We start from the raw sequence: 7,781 nt of genomic DNA, 5'->3' as shown, positions 1-7,781 counted from the left end.
TATGATAAGAATGATAATACTAATGACAGTAATGTTAATAATAATAGTAGTGTTAATTTTAATAATGATTAAGATAATATCTTTACTAATTTTTGATAAAAATGATAGTTTTTAATAAAAATCATAACTTTGATAATTTTTAAATATAATGATCCTTTACTTTAATAATATAATGATAATAATAATAATAACAGTGTTAGTAATAATAAGTTTTAGTATAAACTTCGTGTTAAATTTGTAATCTATTTTTATAGTTCCTATCACTTAAGGTTATAACCATTTTCATAATAATAAAATCACGTTTGTAACTATAATCATAATTAAATTAGTAAACGATAATCTTTTCTCATGGTACTTATTTAAGTAGTAACAATAATACTAATTATAGTAACTATATTACTAATAAAGGATAATGGTAATAATAATAATAATGTTAATGATACTTAATAACAATACTAATAATACTACTGATAATTATAATACTTTTAGATATAATCCTAATGATAATAATTATAATCATTATAACAACTATAACAATAAATGATCAATAATTTTGTATTAGTAGCAACAATAATAATAATAAGTATAATAATAATAATAATAATAATAATAATAACAATAACAATAACAATAACAATAACAATAATAATAATAATAATAATAATAATAATAATAATAATAATAATAATAATAATAATAATAATAATAATAATAATAATAATAATAATAATAATAATAATAATAATAATAATAATAATAATAATAATAATAATAGAAAGGAGAAGAATAAGTATACCCTAAAAAGAAATGCACCAACCGGGAATCGAACCCAAGACCTCATAAACACCCGACACACTTCTTAACCGTTCCTCTAGATCTGTCTTTCTGAATTATATCCTAAACCATCTTAGTTAACCCGTTTATTCTATTTTCTCTTCTCCTTCACCATTTAGCTGATCAAACAACCCAAACAATCAAAACAACGAACAGTTTTTTTTTTTTTTTAAACTTAATATCCAACACAAAATACTTATTGATGATTGATTGGTTTAAAAAGGAAAAGAAAAAAAAGAAAAAAAAAGAAAGAGCTGCTACTGCTCGACGTCAATAAGGAAAAAAAAAATATTGAATTTTGATTTGTGGTACATTTTAGCCAAAGGTTACAAAACGAAATACTTTGCAAAACACCCCTAGAAACTTTCTGTATCACCAATTTATACAGAACTCTTGAAATCAAAACAAATTTTGATATGAACATATACTTTGACTTTTTTGATTTAAAGTTTGACTTCTAAAATTCGATTTGGATATGAGGAATTTGAAATCGAAACTTTGCAGAAACTTTGACTAGATCAATCCTAACCTAACTGTGTTTTTACTTTCTTAAAATTATTTCGAATTCGAAGGTTTGAAATTAAAGTACACGAACAGAGGTGAAGAAGCTGTAAAAAAAAAAGAAATTTCTGTTTCAATTCGTTTGGAAAGAATGATTGAAGATTTTCTGTGAAATGTATTCTGTAATCTCTAGTCGTCTACAATCCCTTTAACACTAAAATTTATCATTAGTTGTATAATGAAATGGTGATGTCGACTTGAACTAGACAGGAAACAAAAATGAATAAAAAAAATAAAGCTTGATCTTGACTCCTAACTGATTCGTACTAGCTGGTATCAAATTTCAACAATTCACAGACCAAAACAAAATTATAACAGTTGAAAGTGATCCTAAAGTTGATTTGGAATCTGTTCTGTACAATTTATATATATATATATATATATATATATATATATATATATATATATATATTAGTTAATAAATATAAATATCACTAATGATGTTAAAATTAATAATACAAATATAAATATCTAATCCATTGCTAATTATTAGGAATAATAATAAGTTGTTTTATATTAGCAATTATAAATTTTTTAGTTATAATAATAATAATAATAATAATGATAATAACAATATTGTTAATTTTGTTAAGTTTCATATTAATTAAAAATGGTAATTATAATTATAAAAGTAATAATATTAATAATAGTAATAGTATTAATCATATTAACTAATAATATTTAAATAATAATTTTAATGATTCTTATAGTATTATTTATATTTTAAGTATTTATTTAAATAAACATAACATTAATTTTATTAAAATTTAATATTTAATATTTATTAATATTACTATTATTGATTTTATTGAAAGCAGTAATGATAATATTTGTCATAGCAGTTATATTTTTTTTTTATCTTGTAGTTACATTTAATATATCCGTATTACAATTAATTACATATGTAATGTTTACTAATTATATATATAATTAACATATATTTAATATTTAATATTAATACGTTTAATATATTACAATTTACATATAATAATAATTATACATAGGAATAATTCATATTTATATATATAGATTCATTCTAAATTATACCTATTTATTTTGTATCCTATTTTACATATTTAATTCAAATGTTTAAATTATATTAATTATTTTCGAACTATTTTATATATTTACATATATATTTATATGTATACATATTTATTTACAACACAATAGTTCGTGAATCATCAGGTATAATAAAGGTCAAATGCAATTCATGAAAAATAGTTCAAACATTTTGAGACTCGATTTTACATACTTTGCTTATCGTGTCGAATTCACATAAAGATTAAGTTTAAATTTGGTCGAAATTTCTCGGGTCATCACAGTACCTACTCGTTAAAGAAATTTCATCCTGAAATTTGAGTGAGGTCGTCATGGCTAACATTAACTATGTTTTCCTGACGAATATGAGCTGATAAATAGAGTTCTATCATTATTGAATAATACAGATAAAATAATTCGATTATTCGAAAAACACGAATGAGACTATCACAAAAGAGTGAAATGAATAAATGAAGTTTCATTTTTAACTTTTGACGTTGCCTTGGTTGAATTTTTAGAAAACAAGGTGCGTCTTAACTTTTGACGTAGTCTGGTTTGAATTCCGGAATTCAAGGAATTTAAAGAAAATCTTCGAAATCTAAAAGATTTGATTCTTCGGCGAATAAGGAAATTAAGATCTCTATAATTAAATGCGATGATTTATCCCGATTACTACATCTGATATTTCCATTATAAATTTACCTTTTCCGTTCCATTAGTTTTCACCACTTCTATACTCAATTCCCAAATCCAAAAGATTGTGAAAATGCTTAATCCAATTCTAATCCTTGTTCTTATCCTGACTGTCGTAACAATTGTTCTCCTTTTCCAACTTCCACAGGATGAATCTGTTTATTTCTACTATGTTCTAGGGATTATTGTATTTATAATCCTCCCATGTCTTTATATTGCTATACGCACTGATATCCACAGTTTGTAATTTCGGTGTTATTGTTGGGCTTTATATTCTTCCTTATATTTCAATGTCCCTATTCCTGTCTCCTATAATCACTGTCATCCACAGTTAATACTCCCCCTATTTGCTGCGATTTATACTCCAATTTCTGTTTCGGAGCTTTGTCCCTTCGTTTCTTCTTCTTGCGATTGGGCATCTCTTGTAATGGTCCAGAATTCGTTGATATGAGTTTCAGAATAAACATTGTTAATGTTCTAAAAAAAAGAAACGGTAATAGCACAATTTGACTTGTCAAATTTCCAGAATTTAAGGAAAAGATGGGACTATCAAGAATATATTTTCTTGATATGTTCGGAAATTAATCAAAATGAAAGAGTTATGTAACATGACACATGTTGACGTTATAATCTGTGAATCATCATGTTCCATTTAGAAGCTCAGCATGACTTACTGTAATATAATCACGTTGATCAAGTGTCATTATATTATACTAACTCATGCATCAGTTCCCAACATTACTTCAATAACATTCATATTTTAATCTCGAAAGTTTACAGAATATAGAAACTAACAGTTTCTATATGATGTAATACTGATAGCACGAAGAGATTAATGATTTCAGATAAGAATAGTTATAAAAATATCTTCCGAAATATGGAGGATATTTATAATGAAAGATACGATAATATCTTTGAATATTTAAGATCAGAGGATGATGGAGACTATTGTCCGCAAGGGTTTAGGGTAAGGAGCAAGATATTCGCTAAAGACTTCAGCAGGCATTGAATCATTTGGATTCTTTGAAGTCAAACTTATTCTTTGTGATTTGTCCACGGCTTTCTTCATAGTTCGCATAATCTGCTTTTCGATACTAAATTTTCTATTGAATGTTTCCGATATAATGATACACAGGAATCACGAAGAGGTATATAATTTCGGATGAGAATATTTATGAAAATATCCTCAGAAATATCGAAGATATTGATGATGATGTTTTGAAATTTCTAGGTTCAATGGTTGATGTAGAAAGATTTTTCCGCAAGATTTTAACATGACTTCGGAGCAAGATATTCTCTAAAGATTTCAACGAATCCAGAATTAACTGAATCCTTTGAATATAGGGTTTGGTCCTTGTATTTGTCCTTGGTCTCCTTCATGGGTAGCTCAATCCGTTTTTCAGTACCAAATTTTCTATCGAGCGTTCCTAACACTTCTTTCTTTATCATCAAACTTTTAGTCGTTTAGACCATCTACCATTTTCTGTTTCCTCTTCATTTAATGCTATGATATCTGAATCATCGGTTATTAATCCGAGGTGGTTTCAGGAAAATTGTGTTTTTAGATGATTAAACGCTGATGGTAATATGGTGGAATATGAAAGGTTCCCTAGTAACAATAAAAGAGCACACGTATATATCAACGTTATAATAAGGTTGTTTCGTATGAAAAGTCGAAGTTGTCTTGCTGGAGCTCTGACAAAACTGGCTATCTCGAACAGTAGATGCAAAGTTATTTTCGGTAATAATAACGCTAAAGGAATTAGCACAGCTACGTGTTAAACGTTTACTCAAGTTCCGAGTGTTTTCAGGTGTATAACTATATGCATCAATCTTTTCTCCCGTAAATGAAGTGCGGTTGGTTCATCCTCTCGCTTGAGATGTTTTCAAGAATCATGAAAGGTTTGAACGCAGATTGTAACCGTCCAGATACAAATGAGGTTTAAGATGAAATCAAGTGGCAAACTTGAAGAATCATTTAGTTTCATATGTTATAATCAATATTTTAATTCATTTTAATTGTCCACTGCTATTAGTCCACAGTCGATAGTCCACAGTTGACAGTCCAATAATTCTTATACAGTTTAATATACAATATTTGAATTAATTAATATGTGTCGTGACCCGTATACGTCTCATACTCGATCACAACTCAAATTATATATATTATTGTAGAATCATCCTCAACCCTGTATAGAGAACTCGATCATTACTGCATATAGAGTGTCTATGGTGATTCCAAATAATATATATAGATGCGTCGATATGATATGTCAAAACCTTGTATACGTGTCCCGATATTTAAAGTGCGTAAAATAAATAACAGAAAATAAATGACGATAAATAAAGTGCGTAAAGTAAATAACAGAAATTAAATGACATTAAATAAAATTGCGAGAATTAAAATTACGATAAAATAAATTGCGATAATTAAATTGCGATAAATAAAATGTACTATGGAATTAACAGTTAGCTAGGAACAGTTAGCTAGGATCTTGTTAGCGTGGTTTCTTAACAAATTTCTATATTGTTAATTAGTCTGTTTCTAATCAATTTTTATTGTGTCCATTATTTCTTCATTATGCCACTCGTTGAATTCTGATAGATCAAAATCCAAATATGAAAATTGAATGAAAAGGGTTATTCTGTGGTGAACGGATTTGTATATCATTGGATGTAAGTAGGATATTAAATGACCGTTGAATCAGATTCGAAGAGTGTACAATGTAACTTATTAATGTGAATCTTAAATATTCCTCGGGTATTACCTACCCGTTAAAATATTTTCATCGTTAACAGTTTGTACAAAAAAAAAAAATTTAATTACTATCTTTATGAAAACATATATACATATATATTTTCTTCAGATGTAATCATGGATTTAATGAGTCAGTATGATATTAGACTCATTTGATTTACCGTTAGAATAAGAATAACTAATCTCTAAAACATTAGAGATTATATAATCGCCATGCCGAACGAAGATAAATGATGTAGAACGATTCGTGGAACGATAATTATACTCGAGGTACAGAATGAGATGTTGAGGCATGGATTGTTGATAGTACTGGTGTTGTTACTGATGGTACTGTTGGTGCTGGTGATGTTGTTAAAGCTGGTAAGTTTTGCACCATGTTCTCTAAATTGATTACTTGAGCGCGAAGTTCGTTGACTTCTTCGATTACTCCGGGGTGATTGTCGGTCAGAACGAGCGGATGAATAAGGTTTAGAATCTGAGTTATGATATAGTCGTGGTGAGATATTCGGGAAATGAGGGTGAAAGTGATGTTACGAACAGGTTCGCCGGTAAGTGCTTCAGGTTTTTCGCCAAAAGGTGAATTCGATTAGTGGAAGGGATCGCCTTCTGTGCGTCTCCATTGATTAAGTTGACTACCACTCCATCAGATAAATTGGGGATGGATGATTGGTTGATTCATTCTGGTGACGTTGCTTTCGGAGTTTAGATGACTATCCATTCGGAATAACTGTCGGGATATCTATCGGAATAGCTGTCGGAATCCGAGGGACTCGAACTGGTTGAGGAATTCATCTCGTACGATCAGATGAAGTATTTTTGATAAGAAATAGATTATAGGATGTAGATTAGTACCCTGCAATACATAATTTACATATGCATATATAATACTAACATCCCATAAGTTACGAAGGAATCTACGGAAGTTGTCAGGCAAAGTTACAGTAACAGATACGCTAAAATATGAAGTAGCAGATACGCTAAGATATGAATTTTGTCTATACACTATTCATGCAATCATTGCAGTAAGATGTGTCTAGACTAAGAATAATAAGCAGGTAATTTTCTAAGGATGATAAGCAGATGATTTTCGACTAGTAATGATAAGCAAAACTTTTGACATGCAGACACGGTCGAAGTCCAGACTCACTAATGCATCCTAACGACTATCAGTTAGACTCACTAATGCAAGACCTGGTTCGCTAAGACCTCCGCTCTGATACCAACTGTGATGACCCGTCCTAATCCATCCGGACGAAGTCCATCTAGAATATAAACGATTCACAACAGTTGATTACATCGCGAGGTACTTGACCTCTATATGATACATTTACAAACATTGCATTCATTTTTGAAAATACAATCTTTTATTACATCGAAAGTTGACGGCATGCATACCATTTCATAATACATCTAACTATAATTGACTTAATAATAATCTTGATGAACTCAACGACTTGAATGCAACGTATTTTGAAATATGCCATGAATGACTCCAAGTAATGTCTCTAATATGAGCTAATGCACAGCGGAAGATTTCTTTCATACCTGAGAATAAACATGCTTTAAAGTGTCAACCAAAAGGTTGGTGAGTTCATTAGTTTAACATAAATAATCCTTTCATAATTTTAATAGACCACAAGATTTCATATTTCCATTTCTCATAAACATACGTCCCATGCACAGAGACAAAAATATCATTCATATGGATTGAACACCTGGTAATCGACATTCACCATATGCATATAAGAATATCCCCATCATTCCGGGATCCTCCTTCGGACATGATATAAATTTCGAAGTACTAAAGCATCCGGTACTTTGGATGGGGCTTGTTGGGCCCGATAGATCTATCTTTAGAGTTCGCGTCAATTAGGGTGTCTGTTCCCTAATTCTT

This window comes from Rutidosis leptorrhynchoides, chromosome 6, assembly GCF_046630445.1.
Source record: "Rutidosis leptorrhynchoides isolate AG116_Rl617_1_P2 chromosome 6, CSIRO_AGI_Rlap_v1, whole genome shotgun sequence".
Classification (NCBI taxonomy): domain Eukaryota; kingdom Viridiplantae; phylum Streptophyta; class Magnoliopsida; order Asterales; family Asteraceae; genus Rutidosis; species Rutidosis leptorrhynchoides.
The sequence above is the reverse complement of the archived record's forward strand: the minus strand, read 5'-3'. Positions refer to the sequence as shown.